Raw genomic sequence first — 17,945 nt, forward strand, 5'->3', positions numbered from 1 at the left:
AATGGCATCAACAATTTATTGGATAGGGGGTGTGCGACAGTGAGGATTCAAGCTCTCTCCTGGCTCTGATGTTCTGGGATTTAAGGCTTCTCCCAAGATTGACACTGGACATACTAAGTTCCCTCCAGGCTCCTGTTCAATTTTAGACAAGTAGAAGACACTTATCATTCTGATCCTCTGTTTCTCAGGTGATAGCTTGTCAGAGGGGTCCTCCTACCTGCAAAGGCATTTCCCAGACCTCCCAAATCCAAAGGAGTTGGTGCTGACCCAAGGCCTGCACTCTCTTCTGTGTTATTAGGCTTGGGAGCCAGGGAGAAAAGAGACTCTTGGTTGCTCTCTACCTCCACTGTCCAATTTTACAACAAAGGTAACATCTAAAGTGGATTTTCCCATAGGAGGCATGGACACCTGAGTTTCATATGTCTCTGCTAGACAAGAGGTTAGAGACTTAGGTGTATACATGTGCCTTCAGGAAAAAACCCTCTCATTTTACAGATAGGGAACAGGGTTCTTGTAAGGATGTGATAAAGTAATAATTGTAAAGCACTCGGGCATATAATATGTACTATAATTATTATTCTAGCTCTAAGTGTAGAAGCCAGTGGGAGAGAGAATTCATCCAACAGTGTGTGCACACACATACACATGCCTTTTAATTATGTCTATATTTTGGATATCAAACCATTATTAGAGAAATCTGATAAAGACTTTCCCCCTATTCTGTTTTCCTTCTTATCCTAGGTACATTAATTAAGTTTCTGCAGAAGGTTTTTGGTTTCATGTAATCAAAGTTATCTATTTTATCTTTTGTAATTGCCCTCATTCCTTGTTTGGTTAAGAATACAAGCCCTGCAGAATTTTAATGTGCAGTGCCAAGATGGCAGAGTGAGGAAGGAACCCTCTGAAACCCTCCCAACAACTAGAAAACTGTCTCACAATTACCCCAGGAGCAGGGAAGCAGCTCACCAGCCTGGCAAGAAAGGCCTATCTCACTGCAGTGGGAGATGAACAAGGTTGAGAGCAACAGCAACAGTAGGCAGCCTCACAGCAGGGAGCCTACAGCAGGGCTCTAAATCTGAAGCAATCCACCAGCCATGCCCTTCCCTCCAGTAATGCTGGTGCATTGCAGCCCCTAGGCAAGTGAATAGTCTGAGCTACATAGAAAGGCCCCAGCCCAGTGACCCCATGCCCAGCAACCACACCCCCAGCACAAGTCACCCTAGAGAGGCCCTGATCCCACTGCTGACCAGTACTGAAGCCCCACCCCAAGCTGGCCAACAGTGAGATCTGCCTTGGAGCCAATCAGCGGAGGAAGTTTCCATAGCAACCTAGGTACAGGGCCCCAACCCTCAGGCAGATTTGCAACAAAATTGCTCCTCTAGGGGCTATGAGCAAAGAGGCCCTGTGGCTATAGCAACCCAGCAGCAGGGCTTGACCCCTGGGCCTGCCTACAGAAATTCTCTGTTACTGTAGCAACCCAGCAGGAGGCCCCATCCTTCGAGTGGGCCAGGGGAGGCCAACAGGGAGGATCCACTCCCCAGTACAAGCTAGAAGCAAAACTTACCTACAGAAAAAGCAAGCAGCTAATCTCTGAAACCCAGTGAAAGCCAGGAGTAAAACCGAGAGCCCCAGCATAAAAACGTGAGACGCTTCAAGAGTAGAACCCAATACTCACATAAAAATACCAAGTCACCAAAAAAAAAAAAAAATTGGGAAAAGAAATGAGAGTAATGCAAGAGAATCATGAAAAAAGAGTCAATAGCATGAGAAAAGATATACAAAAATTTACCGAAGAAAATAACTCCCTAAAAAACAGAATTAGCCAAATGGGAAAGGAAGCACAAAAGCTCACTAAAGAAAATAATTCCTTAAAAATTAGAATTGAACAGTAGAAACTAATGACTCTATGAGACATCAAGATACAATAAGGCAAAAAAAAAAAAAAAAAGGCAGCTAGGTAGCACAGCGGATAAAGCATCAGCCTTGGATTCAGGAGGACCTGAATTAAAATTCAACCTCAGACACTTGACACTAGCTGTTTGACCTTGAGCAAGTCACTTAACCCTCATTGTCCAGCAAACAAAAACAAAAACAACAAAAAAAGAAGAAAATGTGAATTTTCTCACTAAAAAGACAAATGAGCTAGAAAGTAAATCCAGGAGAAACAATATAAAAAATTATTGAACTACCTGAATGACATGATTTTTTAAAAAAGCCTGGACAACATCTTTCAAGAAACTGCCAAAGAAAACTGCCCTGATATGTTGAAACCAGAAGGCAAAATAGAAATTGAAAGAATCCACCAATCACCACCTGAAAGAGATCCCAAAATGAAAACTCCCAGGAACATCATAGCCAAATTTTAGAGCTCACAGATCAAGAAGTATTGCAAGCAGACAAAAAGAAACAATTCAAGTACAGTTAAGATTACACAAGATTTCACTGTTCCCACATTAAAGAACCAGAGAACTTAGAATATTGCATACCAGAAGGCAAAGGAGTTAGGTTTAACACCAAGAATCACTTACCCAGGAAAATGGAATATAATCTTTTAGGAGAAACAATGGACATTAAACAAAACAGAGGACTTTTAAGCATTTCTAATTAAAAGACCAGAGCTGAATAAAAAAACTGACCTCAAATACAAGACACTGGGGAAACATAAAAAGGTAAAAAAGAAAGAAAAAAGAAAAAACATAAGAAATTCAATAAAGTTAAACTGTTTATATAGCTTTATGGATAAATAATATTTGTAGGTCTTAACTTTATTACTTCTTTTTTTTTTTTTTTTGCGGGGCAATTGGGGTTAAGTGACTTGCCCAGGGTCACACAGCTAGTAAGTGTTAAGTGTCTGAGGCCGTATTTGAACTCAGGTACTTCTGAATCCAGGGCCGGTGCTCTATCCACTGCGCCATCTAGCTGCCCCTAACTTTATTACTTCTAAGAGCAATTAGAAGGAATTTATGTAGACAGAGGGTGTGGATATAAGGTGACATTCATGGAATGAAACCCCCCAAAAAAAACAAAATTAAGGGGTAAGAAAGATTGCACTGGAAGGACGGGGGAGACTGAATGAGGTAAATTATCCCACATAAAAGAGGCACAAAAGAGCTATTAAAATAGATAGAAAGATGGTAGGGTGGCAGGCAAAGCTTAAAATTGACTCAAAGAAGGAATAACATATACAACTCAGTTGGATATAGAAATCTATCTTACCCTATAAAGAAGTAAAAAAAGGGACAGGTATAATAGATGGGACTGATAAAGGGGAAAGTATATTGGGGAAGATAGTGATCAGAAGTAAAATATTTGTGAGGAGGGCAAAGGGTGGGGGATAAGAGGAGGGGAGATAAAAAAAGGTAAAAATGGCATCTAAGAAAATAGTTATGGGTGGCTAGGTGGCACAGTGGATAAAGCATCAGCCCTAGATTCAGGAGTACCTGAGTTCAAATCCGGCCTCAGACACTTAACACTTACTAACTGTGTGACCCTGGGAAGTCACTTAACCACCACTGCTCCTCAAAAAAAAACCCCCAAAAACCCCAAACAAACAAAACAAACAAAAAACAAAACAACAACAAAAAAAGAAAATAGTCATAACTATAAACATGAATGGGATGAACTCACCCACTAAATGGAAGCAAATAGCAGAATCATTAAAAAGCAAAATCTGACACTATGTTGTTTACAAGAAACACATTTGAAACTGAGAGATACAAACAGGGTAAAGCTAAAGGACGGGAACAGAATGTATCATGCTTCAGCTGAAGCAGGGGTAGCAATCTTGATTTCAGACAAAGCAAAAGCAAAAGTAGTTCTAATTTTAAAAAGATATATTCTGCTGAAAGGTGCCATAGACCTCTTTTAATTTATAAACTTGCCAGAAAAGAGCTTGTTACAAGGAATGGTTTTGCTGAGGATTTATAAGGCTGCTTATATAGAAGTAATTTCTAATGATTGATTTTTACACCAAGATAAAGTTTAAACCTGAAAAGAAGGAAGGAAAAGCCAAGCAACATATGTGTGTATCCTGGTAAATCTTTTTTGCTCATTGCAATTTCATGAGAATAGAGATTTGTTATTTAAGATAAAATATTTTGGGACAGTAATTTATAATATTGTTTTGAGTTTTGAATTCAGGTATAATTGTTTGGATGGTTAAGCCAGTAATTCAAGTACTGGAGAGAATGCCAGAAATCAATGCCACAAGAGGGAATGCGCTGCTTACAGGTGGAGGTATCTGGGAAAAAGCCTAGAAGACAACTTTGGACTCAATCTGAGGTAGGCTCCTTTTGGCTCATTGAGTTCCTACTGATCAGGAAATGTTTCCCCACCTGGCTATCCCTGAATTTGGCTAGTAGTGTATGACTGGTGGTCATTTGTAACTTTTACCTGAACTCAAACAGAGCTGAGGATGTTTTATCCTGGTCTTATAATCATGTCCCTGCTTTTTCTTTTATAGCAGATTTCTATAATCAGAGCAAGCAGTCAGTCGAAGAAATGAGCACAGTACAAGTATGTAAAATCTTATTGTTTTCAGTTTAAATGTGTGGTCACTTGATATGCCAAACAACAAGGTATATTAATATTCAGGATTGTCATCTGCCTGTTAATGTTTATATGGCATTATGATAAGGTTAAATTAACTGGGTATCTTTTTGGTTTAGAAGAAAGTGAAATTCCTCCCCATTTACATGAGAGCGAGGATGGTAACTAGGAAACAGTTATGCATTTCAGGTTTTATCATAAATCTGCCCAGTCAGATCTCTGTTATGTACTGCCAAGGGCACCAAGCTACCAACTACATAGTACAAGGGAATCACAGAGTAGACCTTGCTACTAGATTAGTTGCCAGGTCCATTCACCTGTCCACCTTAGCCCTGGTCCCCTTGCACCCTACTGTGCCCCAAAGGTATTTTCCCTTCCTATATCTTTTGGGGGGGGGAGGGCAATGAGGATTAAGTGACTTGCCCAGGGTCACACAGCTAGTAAGTGTCAAGTGTCTGAGGCCAGATTTGAACTCAGGTCCTCCTGAATCCAGGGCTGGTGCTTTATCCACTGCATCACCTAACTGCCCCTCCCCTTCCTATATCGAGGAGGAGATTATAAATCTTTAGTGTTAACTACCACTTGCTTAAGCCCATATGTTATCTTGGGCTATTTGGATTACAGAGTAAGAATACTACTGCCTCTTCTCATATTAAAGTTAGATGAGGAACCTGAGATAATTTTCTTTGGTGGGTCTGGCAAACTGATGCCCTCACTATTCCTTTTGTTGGGTATCTTGAACATGAAGCTATGCTTACAAATTTAACTTTGGTAATAGAACAAGTTTCTAATTCTACTGCATTAGGGTTACAAGAATTGGAAGAGTGCTTGAACTCTTTGGCAAATGTGGTCCTGGACTGAGACAGAGTCTATTCAAAATTCCCCCTCCCCCTTCCCCCCGCCGTGAGGCCATGAGGGTTAAGTGACTTGCCCAGGGTCACACAGCTGGTAAGTGTCAAGTGTCTGAAGCCAGATTTGAACTCGGGTCTTCCTGAATCCAGGGCCAGTGCTTTATCCATTGCGCCACTTAGCTGCCCCGACGGAGTCTATATATATAGTTCAGAACACCTCCTGAAGGTTGAGTTCCAGTACAGAGATTACCTGGATGGCTGAAACTATTCACAACTGCTTGCTTCGTCCAGTTTTTCATGGAACTCTTAGATTTATTCTGTATTAGGGTCCCTATTGTCCCTTGATCTGTTTGTTAACCATTCATGTTTTGTGTTGTGGTCCCTTTATTTGTAATATTATCACTTCATTTGTGTCATCTGGAATAGCCCCTATACAACTGTTAGGGTATGCCAGGAAAGCCTTTTACTCCAGCCCCTAGATCTTCCTCCATTCATATAGCCCCTGTGGATCTCTACTTTGCCCCCACTCAGCAGGAAGCAATAACAGAAGAGATGATCTTTCTCCTTTTTCCCGGGGTATATGAAAAGGGGAGAATGATGTAGGAGGCAAAAAGGAGTTAATAGAAAAACCTAAGGTCCAAGCTCTAATTCAGATATGAGCTCTAAAAGGGATTCAGATCTCAGTTAATGGATAATTTACAAGTCAGGATGCTAGGTTCTCATACTCACAGTAATCAGAACCTATAATGGGAACAGAGGGAGGGTGGCCATGAAGACCTTAAATAAAATGACAGTCTATAGAAATTCAGACTAGAAATAAATGATAAATGAAGATATTTTGAAACTAGCCATGGGAATCATAAAGAGACATGCGTAGAAAAGGCCAAATTTGTCCCCAGATTCACCTGATGACGTGTAAACCCCCAAAACACACCTCCACTGAAAAAGGTACCCACCTTGGGGGATGGCTTAGGACCCCAGGAACTCCAAAGTAGGATAAGCCCTCCCCTGTACCTCCCAAAGGTGGAGATTATTATAATGAGGACAGGCCCTCCCCTGTACTTCCCCAAGTTGGAGATTATTATAATGAGACTGATAATCAATTTATCTGTACTATAAATATAACTGTCTTTTCTTTCACTATTTGAGAGATACCTTTCCACTTTTCTGGTTCTCTCCCTGTGGTCCCCCACAGTATTGCAATAAAACTTGGGAAACTGAGTCACTGAGTCTTGTAATTCTTTTGGGATGACTCACAATCAGTTTGACCCTAATTCCATCCCACATCACTATGAAGGCAGGAGAGGAAGACTGAAGAGAAGAGTGTCGTGGAGGTCAGTAGACAACAGCCAACAAGAGCCTGATTGTGTGGTCGAAATGGACAGAGTGACCTCAAAGAAGGAGAGGATGCTAAGGGATGGTGGTAGAAAGAGAAAATGGAAATGGCCAGGGAGGAAGGAGTATTCCAACTCCACCTCCTCAATCAGTGAGTGAGGGGAATGAGTGAAAAGGCAGCAAGGGCTTGAAAGGTTGACCAGAGAGACTGTGCCATCAGGAGGGAGGCTAGTAGATGGAAGGATTGGAAAAAAAAAAGATTTAGAAGAAAGCAAGTGCATTGCCTACAGGGAGGGCACCCCAGCGAGGGCAGTGAAAAGAATGGGTAACTGTAGAAGAGGAAATTCTGGTGGAGGGCAGGGGGGGGGAGGGGCCTATGGGAGGTTGGGCTAAGAGTAAGGTGAATAAGGAATCTGGCCATCGGAGACAGGAAACCAGGTTTGAATGACAGCTACAGGTTTCAAATCATAGGAATGGGGAAGGCATGACCAGAGAAGAGTCTGGGATGTGCTCAGGTTGATTTCCATGGTCCAGGGTGGATGGAGTTCCCACAGGGCTTAACAAAGTTCAAGCTAGAGGACAAATGCTGACGGAAAGAAGCTAAAGGAATTCTGTTATTCTTCCTCTAGGACAAGAAATCAGCCTGGAGAATTGATGGAATGGCTCTTCTCTCTCCTGGAAGGGAGGAGTCTGGTGATGGACAGAAAATAGAATGCTCTTTCGCCTCTTTCCCTGGGAGAAGAGACTGAACACTAGAAAACTGGACTGAAAACCTGAGAGATTCCTTTTTGTGATTGAATTAACTTGCATTGGGGTCTAATTTGAGGCAAGGGTGGGAGCTCCCTGAGGGAATGCAGGAGGATCAAATCTCAGTGTGATGAATGTAGGAATCAGTTATGGGCCACCCAGAGATTGACTGATGGAAAACTATGAACACTTTTCAGTTTCTTACATCATTAGCAAGTGTTTGTCACATATTTACCTGAGCTGAGGGACACCCCAATGACCTCAGCAGGTAATTATCAGCCGTATTCCAGCTTTGGGACACACACACACACACACACACAAAGATTCACAGTAGAAGGTGTTCATGAGTTGGCCATGGAAGAACCAACCAGAATGTGGAATCAGGCTTGGTTACAAGCAGCTGCAAGGAGAAGCTACAGGGGGGCACACAAGAATGGTTGTGCCCAGAAAGGCCCAGATTATCAGCAGGTCAGAAAGGCAGCAATGCTAAAGTCACAGCCCTTGCACATCTGTTAAAAAAAAGACAGAGAACTCTAGGGATTTCTATATAGTCGGTGTCTTAGGGAGACCTGGAATAATGGACCAGGGCCAGCAATGACTGGTACAATAATAGACAATGGGCTTCTACTGGAAATAATGGGGTGGGGGTGGGGGGATGTTATACAACATTCTGACTCCTTCTGTAATGTCTTGTCCTATAGCCTCTGAGTCAACCAAAGGTGGTGCTCCAAATTTAAGTTCATCTACCACTATGGGGAAGCTGGGTGGCAAAGTGGGTAGATTGCTGAGCTTGGAGTAAGAAAGACCTGGTTTTAGACACTTACTCGCCATGTGGCAAGTCACTGAAGCTGTTTGCCTCAGTTCCCAAGTATAAAATGGAGATGATAACAGCACCTAGCTCTCAGGGTTGTTGTAAGATAATATACGAGACAATAATTGTAAAGCACTTAGCACAGTGCCTGGCACAAAAGTAAGCACCATATAAATGTTAGTTTGTTGTTGTTATTATTTCTCTTAGATGTTATTTAATTGGCTTATTGCAGTTCTAATAACTGTGTTCCAATCAGTAGTCTATTTCCACCAATAGTTTTTGAACTTGGGTCATAAGCATTACGTTAAAAATGTTTTTATCACATCCATCATATTAAATGACAGCTCTACATAATTATCATACTCAAGTGTGTTGTTGTTCAGCTGTTTCAGTTGCGTCTGAACAGGGTTCGGTGACTTGCCCAGGGTGACACAGCTATTAAGTGCCTGAGGCCAAATTTGAACTCGGGTCTTCCTGACTCTAGGCCCCGTGCTCTCTCCAGACTGCGCATACTCAAGTATGGCTTCCCCCCAAATCAAACAATTCACTATCCTTCCTCTTTGTCCTTTGGGGGTTTCAAGGCTAAGTTCTCTTCCATTGGTTAGAGAACTGATACTTCTTCCAAGGGTCAAATCATACCTTGAAACTGAAGTAATGATTCATTCTCTTTTTTGGAGGGAAAACTGCTCGTCCTCTTCTGGGAAGTCCTTCAATAATTCTATCCATAACTTCCTCCTCCTCCTGCTTGTCATGACTCCATCCATGTAATGCTGAGTAGGGCAAAGACCAATGTCTATTTGATCTAGAACTCTATTTCTGGAGCCATTGGAACCACAAAGAAATTATTAATTTAGTCAATAACTTCAAAGTGAGATCCGTCATTTCCTTTAATTTACAGAACATTTTTGAAGTATCAGGAAGGGCTCCTTTAAGTCTCAGTATTAAATTTCCTATAGTCCATTGTAAATATAAATTCTTTACGAGCCTTTTTCATTGAACATGTCAGAAAATCGTAAGAGCTGTTTTCCTAATTCTATATTCCTGTTCTAAATCTTTCAATATTGTTGTAAATTTCCTTATCTCTTCTTTTGATTCTATTCTAAGGGGTCTTTACTATTTACAACTCTGGGATGGATTAAATGACAATAGCCCATAGAACTTTTCCCACCAATAGTTCAACATTAAGTTTTGCCTTCTGCTTTAGGCAGAATTTTATACTCAATATGTCCATTCTATGTATTGGTTTTTTCCTGAGGCTGGGATAGCAAGTATATAATGCAATGTATGATTTTAAATTATGTCTATCCAAGATCACAGAAGAAAATGGGTCTGGTTGGACACTTTTAAAAGTATTTTTCAATCCTTGAAAATAATAACCTAAGATTAGTGTAAGATAATGCCTCTCTGGGCCTCCCTTTCACAGAGAAAACCAACCCAAGAATCTAGAGAAATGCAGGCAGGGTATTAACGGGCAATACAGGGGCTCCTCAGAGATGAGGCAATAGGGTTCAAGATTCAGTAGTTTCTCCAGAAGTAAGAAGAGCTGCCAGTAAAGTTGTTGACCTCACCCTGGTCTTGGAGGTGTGGATGCCAAGAGACCTAGTCAACATCTTATAGATTTAGTGAGAAATATTAGTGGTCAGCCCTCAACATGGCCTGCTGTTTCCTCTATATCCTTACAGGATGCTTTGTATAATCTTCACATCTTGTAACAGAAGGTGTACATGTAAAACCAATTGACCATTAAATATACTCTCTGTACACTACTAACGTATGTGCTTATCAATGCATACAACTGAGCTTAGTGTATGCAATCATCTTTTCAACATTACAAATGTCAACCTTTCTAGGAACACTAGCAAGGAGATTTTTTTTTTTTTTTTGGTGAGGCAATTGGGGTTAAGTGACTTGCCCAGGGTCACACAGCTAGTAAGTGTTAAGTGTCTGAGGCCAGATTTGAACTCAGGTCCTCCCGACTCCAGGGCGGGTGCTCTATCCACTGCGCCACCTAGCTGCCCAGCAAGGAGATTTTGAAAGGTCCAGGACAAGGTGAATCATACAGCTGCCCAAAAGAAGATTTGCTCGCTGCCCAAAGAAGCATTCTAGCCAGTCTTTGTAAACCAGCACTGCGCTTGACTGAACACAGGGTGGCTCCAATCTGGGTGCTGGGCACATAGGAGGCAGTTCTGATGGTCACCCAGACCACACCTGGGACATCCAAAGAGTTTTTATGGTCTGGCTAAGAGTGTTTACAAGTTATATTTATAGGTTAGTAGTAATTATGGATGTTCAAATACCTAATGATGAAAGGAAACTATCAATCATAGCATCGTTGGCAAGGCTTTAATCGGTGGTTTACCAGAATTGGGGGTCACTCACATGTCAGTGGTAGTAGTTTACCAAATATGGGCTCTCCAGCCATGCTATTACCAAACTATACACAAATATTGATCTTATAACTTAAGAATTGTGCAGTCCTAAATTAGAAGTTAAAAAAAAAAATGGAATCACCCATTCCAAGTTAAAATACACTTTCCACAACAGTTAACAGTCCCATGCCATAAATTAAAAAGGACATAGCCCACACAGAATTTCAGAGTTCAATGTCAGGATTGTCCAGTCCAACCTCTCCCTAACCACGAATATCCCTAACAAAATTCTCAACTTGTCCAGCCTTTGCTTGAAGAAGCCTAGGGAGGGAGAATCCCTCGCTCCTGAGGCTTTCCCGGCAATTCTGGACAGTCAGGCATTACGCAATCTTTGGTTAGGCTTTTGGAAATGCCAGCTGACAGAGTGCTAAGCAATGAGGATACAAAGAAAGAAAAGAAAAAGTCCAGAATCATAAGGGATTCACCGTCTCATGGGGAGACTCTGAAGACAACAATGTATAAACAAGACATATATGGGACAAATTGGAGGAAATCAAAAGAAAGAAGGAACTAACTGGAAACAGCTCTAATTGTAAAGGAGGTTTTTTTGGTGTTCTGTTTTTGGAAGGAGGTTAGAGCTACCCTTTAGCAATTTCTCTAAAAGGCTGTTGCTTTTTTTCTATAAAGTGCCACTTTCCTGACTTAAGTGGAAGTCCTGAGAAGAAGGGGAAGGGTGTAGGAAGCTCTGCTTATACCAAACAGTCCTTAGAAGGAGGTTCAGTCTGCCTGGTAATGGTTTCTCTGAGAAGGCGCTTTCATCCTTTCCCTGGAAGTCAATGGTGAGGGAGGGGAAGAGGAGGGGATCCTGCAGCTGGAAAGCCAGCAGTCCTTCCCACTGAACCTGTTAAGTATGTTCCTATCCCCCAGCTACACTAGTAAATTACAAAGACGTACCTTTATCACCCCCACCCCTCGACGGAAACAGAAAGGAGTTCCCTATCACAAAGGGTTTGTACACTTTCATTCCAGAGAAATGTTTTCAGTATCAAAACAGATGTTTAAGCCCATACCCACCCTTTAATCAGACAGCAAACCCTGGTGGCCCCTCCACCTCTGAGCTCCATTCCTTAATAGCTGTGAAATACACCCACTGGAAGGAGACTAGCAGGGGAAGGGTTTGGCCTATGAGAGGCAAGATGGAAATGCAGGGGTCACAATGGTCACAGCCTGCTGGCCAGAGCTTCCCAAACCTGGAAGACAGGCACCCAAACAGTGATGGGACTCACTGTTAGAGAGAATTTACTTCTTATGAGCTATCTGCACTTGATCTAGACGCAGAACTCTGTGAGGGCATGGGCCTCAGCAAGCTCCTTTCTATGCACAAATGATTAGACAGAAAGCCTAAGCTTTCTGAGTTCCGACTCCTAGTAAGGGCTGGAGGGACCACCAGCAAACCCTCCTGGATCTGTCTCCTGAGAATTCTCTCACCTAATGGTTTTTGCTATTCCACTACCTCTCCTCCCTCTGGGCCCAGGTCTAGTCCTCTGTGCCTATTGACTAAGTCCCCCATCTCATGGCTAGAGAGCTGCTGAGAGAACTCACAAGACTGAAGAGATGAGGCCACAACTGCTTTCAAAGGGAACGAGTTCAAGGCGTCTGTCTCTTCAGGACCTGCAATTCCCAAATGAGAGTCAACAAATCAACAAACATTTTCTGTGTGAGCATATAGCTTGTTCAATATCGATCAAATATTAACTAAGTGCTTACTACATGCCAAGCACTGTGCTAAGTGCTGGGAATACAAAAAGAAGAAAAAGTCAGTTCTTGTCCTCTGGGAAGAGAACAAGCAAACAAATATATAGGAAGCAAGCTATGTATAGGATAAATAGGAAATATGTAACTTGCAAATAGTTTCCTTGTCTAGGTTTCCGTCCGGATAGTCTTCTGTTCCTATTTGTGCTTTAAAAATGCTTCAAGAGACTCCCTATGCCAAGATGACCAAGTGAGGAAGCAACCCACTGGGGCTCTTTCAAATTTCCCCTACAGACCAACATAAAATTGCCTCTGAATCATTCCAGGATCAGGGAAGCAGCCTACCAGCCCGGCAGGAAAGGTCTGTCTTACCTGGGTGAGAGGGAAGTGAGGTCCAGCAGCAGCAGCTTCTGGGCTCACAGAAAGGGGGCCTGAAGCAGGACGCTGAGCCTGGGGCAATCAACCAGTAAGGCTCCGCCCACCTGCAAACCAGCAGCTCCCTGGGCAGGTGAGCAGTCTGGGCAGCATAGTGAGGACCTCCACTAGGTACCCAAAGCTAGCACAGACCACCAGGGAGGCTCTGACCCCACTGCCGATCAGTAGCAAAGCCCCGCCCAAGACTGGTCAACAGCAAGTTTCCACCCCTGAGACCTCCTAGCAGAGAGACTGTTTTTAGGGCAAACCAGCAATGGGGGACTGCAACCCTCAGCCGACTGCAACAAAATTACCTTTCCAGGGCCTGATAGCTGACTGACTGGTTACCATAGCAACCCAGCAGCAGGGACCTCCCCAACACACACACACACACACACACACACACACACACACACACACACACACAGAGTTGGGCTGGTTGGAAACAAAATCATTCCTCCAGGGCCTGCTAACAGAGAGGCCCAGCTAACATAGCGGCCCAGCCGCCCCTCCAGGGCCAGCCACCAGAAAGACTGTTAACTTTAGCAACCCAGCAAAAGCAAGTAGCTAAGCCCTGAAGCCCAGTGAAAACGACCAGTAAGACCCAGAGCCTCAGCACAAAAAGTTGGCACAGTTTAGGAATATAGCTCAACTCGAATAAAAACATCAAGGCACAAAAAAAAAGCAAAAAATTGAGCAAAAAAAAAAACACAACAAAAATGCTTCAAAAGAATCAATCCTCTCTTCTATCTCCCTTCACTCTCTGTCTCTCTCTGTGCTTACTATGCAAAGAACCTATAAATGAGAAACTTACTCTTCCTAGAAGCAATCTTTTTCCTCTCTCTGCTCTGTTACCCCATATAAACCATGTCCGAAGTTCTCATAGCACATATGGACTGTTTTAATTCGTTTTCAAGTTGACAAGGGAATGGGAACAGTGTGGACAAAGGTATGGAGGGTGGAGATGCAAACCAAATTCCTGGAACAAAGGGCAGCCCCTTTGAAATTGAATGTAGCATACATGAAAGGGAATGTTGTAAACCACAGCTGGAAAGAGAGTCTGGAACAAGTTTGCAAAGAGCCTTGGTATGAGGCTTAATCTTCTATGGTTACAGATCTGCTGCTGCCTTACTATTTATTCCTAGACCTGTTCATCACCCTTGATCCTGAATGCCAGTTTCTCCACCTCTCAGCACTTTTGAGGCCATCAGCCATACCTTGGCCATACTTATCTTTCCTTCTACAATGAACAAGATGACTTCTACACCATGCTCTAGTCTAGAATCCCTTGGCCTTGTTCCTATCAGCACATATATTTACTCTCTCTCTCTGAGCAAGACACTCTATCAAACTCATTCAATTCCTCATCTATAAACTAGGGATCACATGGCCCTACAGAACCTTCATCACAGGGCTGTTATGACCAAAAGATGAAAAACACTTGGCAGAAATTAAAGCCCCATTAATATGTCAAATATTGGAGGGTTTTTAAATCCTAATTAACTCAGAACAATAGATCAAACGTGCAAAGAAACCAAGATTCTTGGCCAATACTATAATTTTGCATATGAGCAAGTTTAGATAAGAGAGATCTGGTGACAGAAAAGTGTCACAAAGATGTCTGCAGAGAAAACAAAAAGATTCTTGATCAGTATGTCATTTTGAATATGTCATTTGAAAACTTAAGCCAAGAGGAATCAAGCGGTTTATAAAAGGTCAAGAAAACAAGAAATAATCCAGCAATTTGGACCCACTTCTTTGGATTCCAAATCAAAAGGATTTGGGGGCATGTGATGCTGCCTTCTAGTCACATTAGGCTCCCTGGCCTTGAAGTCCTAATCTCAGATGATCTCCCCTGGACCCCATTCTCCTTTTGATATTTTCTCTTTTATCCATCTTTTGTGCTTTAAATATTTTATTACCAGTTACCAATCAGATGCCAGGCAGTGATGCTGGTCTAATCACCTGTTCTGAACGCCTCTTGGTCCAATCTTCCCACATTGGTCTTCCTCCCACTTCTTCAGATGCCTTTTCATTGATTGAGGTTCTCGAGTTCACATGCACTCAAGCCTGTGTGACTCTTTCTGCACACTACTTTCAGTTGCATTATCTCAGCCCCATTTCCCTTTCTCAAAGATCAGAAAACTGCAACATTCGGTTTTCTATTAATGTCTTTCTGCTGTGGAACCAAGGACTGATGGTGGCATTCTGAATGAAAATATTCCTAGAGAACAACCATCCTATCAAATAGAATGGCAGGCCTTGGATACTGTGTTTCTGGGATATGGGGGAAATGAATCTATGATAAGTTTGATGTTCAGCAGTGACAGACAAGATTCCCTACAGGTGGAAGCTGCAGCTGTTGTGGTGCCAGAAACAGGGAAGTGGGTGGGGGTGGGGGCAGGGCATCCCAGCACTGAAGGACCCCTAGTCACAAGGAGATTCCGGGGATTCCACCACTACTCAGTTCCAGGAGGCTACTCAATGGCAGGTAAGAACAGCAACAGTGGCAAGGGAGCAAGGACTCTCTCTGTGTAAGGAGAAAAGATTAAGTTCCACAACCCCAGCTGTGTGGCCCTGAGCCTAAGAGCAGAAAGGAGCTCCATTCTAACCTTCAGTCTAGCACATAAGCCTGCAGTGCAATAAACCCAGGTAGGAGATTATGACCAAGGAGAAAGCCAACAGTTCAATCACTCTGATCCCACAGAATATCCCGGCAGGCTAACTGAGACAGATTCCAGAAATAATTTATGGAAACTCAACCACACACAAGCTAACAAACCCAAACTAGATCACAAATTTGCAGGGGGACAGTGAACAGACCTTTCCCCTTATCACACTACTTTGGAAGCACTGAAAACTCACAGGTTCTCAGACTGGGTCATAAAAGCCGCAGAAAGCTATAAAAGATAGAAGATCAGGCCAAACACCACCTGTTGTTCTGAGGTTGGGGGTGGGGGGGTAGGCTTCATAGAATCCAACTCTAACATAAAATCCAAAATCAAGAAGTAGGCTGTAAAACTGAGCAAACAACCATAAAGAGGTAATATAATGACAGGGAAGCTCAAGACATAAAAACAGAAAACAATGACTTGAAAACAACTACAAGTAAAGCCTTAAACAAAAATAAAGATTAGATGTAAGTACAACCAGAATCCCTAGAAGAGTGAAATAGATTTTTCAAAAAGAAAAAAAAATTGTGTGTGTGTACATGTATATACATACATTAAATAAGACTAGTAGAGGGAAAATTGGGAAAAGAAATTAGACAATTAACATCTTAGGAGAAGAGATACAAAAAATACCAAAGAAAATAACCCCTTAAAAATTAGAACTGGGGCAGCTAGGTGGCGCAGTGGATAGAGCACTGGCCCTGGAGTCAGGAGTACCTGAGTTCAAATCCAGCTTCAGACACTTAACACTTACTAGCTGTGTGGCCCTGGGCAAGTCACTTAACCCCAATTGCCTCACTAAAAAAATTTTTTTAAAAAAATCAGAACTGACTAAATGGTAAGAGGTACAAGACCTCACTGAAGAAAATAACTACTTAAAAATTACAATTGGCCAATTGGAAGCTAATGATTCCACAAGACATCCAGAAACAATTTTTTAAAGTGAAGAAAGTGAAGAAAATGAAATATCTCATAGAAAAAAAAAACAGCTCACCTAGAAAACAGATCAAAAGAGATAATTTAAGAATCACTGGGCTACCTGAAAGCCTAATATAAAAAAGAGCTTAGATATTTTTTCAAGAAAACATAAAAGAAAACTGTCCATATATCTTAACGGACAAAACAGAAATTTAAAGAATTCACTAGACGCCTGCTGAAAGAGATCATAAAATGAAAACTCTCCAGAATATCATAGCCAAAGCCCAGAACTCCCAAGCCGAGGAGAAAATATTGAAAGCAGCCAGGAAGAAACCATTAAAATACTGTGGCGCCACAATAAGGATCACATAAGATATAGCAGCTACTACAATAAAGAGTGGAGGGCTTGGAATATGACATTCCAGAGGGCAAAGGAGAAAGGATTATAACCAAGGATAACCTACCCAGCAAAATTCAATACAATCCTATAAGAGAGAAAAATGGCCTTTAATGGAACAAAGGGTTTTCAAGCATTCCTAACTAAATAGAATATAATAGAGAGCTAATAAATAGAATATAATAAGAGCTAAATAGAAAATCTGACATTCAAACACAAGACTCAACAGAAACATAAAAAGGTAAACATGAACAAGAAATCACGATGAACTTACAAAGTTGAAACGACCCATATTTCAAATCTGGGGGACGAAAAAGGGGCAGAAGGTGAGACAAAGGACAGGAGGCAGGCTTTCCTTCTAAAATGCAGCAAACTTCTTTATTCCCCTGCCTAGCAGTCCTCTTATAGTAAAACAAAGCATGAGTTTGTGAGAACATTTTTGAATAACAAAACCATCCATCAAGTTATAAGTGACAGATATAGCATATCCCCAGGAATGGTTACAAGATATTGAGACCATCTGGCTTTTTGTTTATGATTAATTAATTAATTATTTATTTTTTGCGGGGCAATGAGGGTTAAGTGACTTGCCCTGGGTCACACAGCTAGTATGTGTCAAGTGTCTGAGACCGGATTTGAACTCAGGTCCTCCTGAATCTAGGGACGGTGCTTTATCCACTGCACCACATGGCTGCCCCTGGCTTCTTGTTTAACCTTGTGGCCCATTAGAACTTTTCCTCTTAGCATTTTCTTATGTCATCTTCTTTACTCCCTTGTCCCTGATTATTAGAACATTTAGGTTTGGCCTAATGCCTGGAACATTTTAACCATTCCTTCTCAAGCTTAAAGGTTTGGGCATAACCGTGGAGGGGAACTTCAGAAAAGGCCTCTGGCCCTTTGAGTTCTCTACACAAAGTTACACTGTTTACATTACTATATGGGAAGAAGATACATGTAACACAGAAGAACGTTACCATCAAGGGCAGTTAAAAACAATCTACTTGGAGAAGAGGGTATGGGTATGATTGTATCGTGTTCAGATTATCATAAAGAATAAAATTGTGAAGAGCAGAGATGACTTGGGACAGGAGGGAAGGAAGAAGAATGGGGGAAATTATCTCGAAAAAAAGG

General features: G+C 41.9%; 3 protein-coding genes across 5 annotated transcripts in view; all 3 read right to left on the reverse strand.

Moving 5' to 3' along the window:
- Positions 1-17,945, reverse strand: part of LOC122746330 (zinc finger protein 260-like) — a 266,515-nt gene that overhangs the window by 113,295 nt on the left and 135,275 nt on the right. The gene's annotated exons all lie outside the window — the stretch shown is intronic.
- The window catches only part of LOC122746331 (zinc finger protein 260-like), a 193,889-nt gene that overhangs the window by 40,654 nt on the left and 135,290 nt on the right, over positions 1-17,945 (reverse strand). Inside the window, exon 2 of one of the 2 annotated variants that reach the window (XM_043991857.1) lies at positions 12,264-12,332. The exons of the other annotated variant lie outside the window; for it this stretch is intronic. The gene's annotated coding sequence lies outside the window, so the exon portion shown is untranslated. The remainder of the gene's footprint in view (positions 1-12,263; positions 12,333-17,945) is intronic. 2 annotated transcript variants of the gene reach the window in all.
- LOC122746327 (zinc finger protein 850-like) overlaps positions 1-17,945 on the reverse strand; it is an 81,319-nt gene that overhangs the window by 22,183 nt on the left and 41,191 nt on the right. Inside the window, exon 1 of one of the 2 annotated variants that reach the window (XM_043991852.1) lies at positions 12,264-12,288. The exons of the other annotated variant lie outside the window; for it this stretch is intronic. The gene's annotated coding sequence lies outside the window, so the exon portion shown is untranslated. Of the gene's footprint in view, positions 1-12,263; positions 12,289-17,945 lie in introns of those variants that run through there. 2 annotated transcript variants of the gene reach the window in all.

The sequence above is a fragment of the Dromiciops gliroides genome, chromosome 3 (genome assembly GCF_019393635.1).
Source record: "Dromiciops gliroides isolate mDroGli1 chromosome 3, mDroGli1.pri, whole genome shotgun sequence".
Classification (NCBI taxonomy): domain Eukaryota; kingdom Metazoa; phylum Chordata; class Mammalia; order Microbiotheria; family Microbiotheriidae; genus Dromiciops; species Dromiciops gliroides.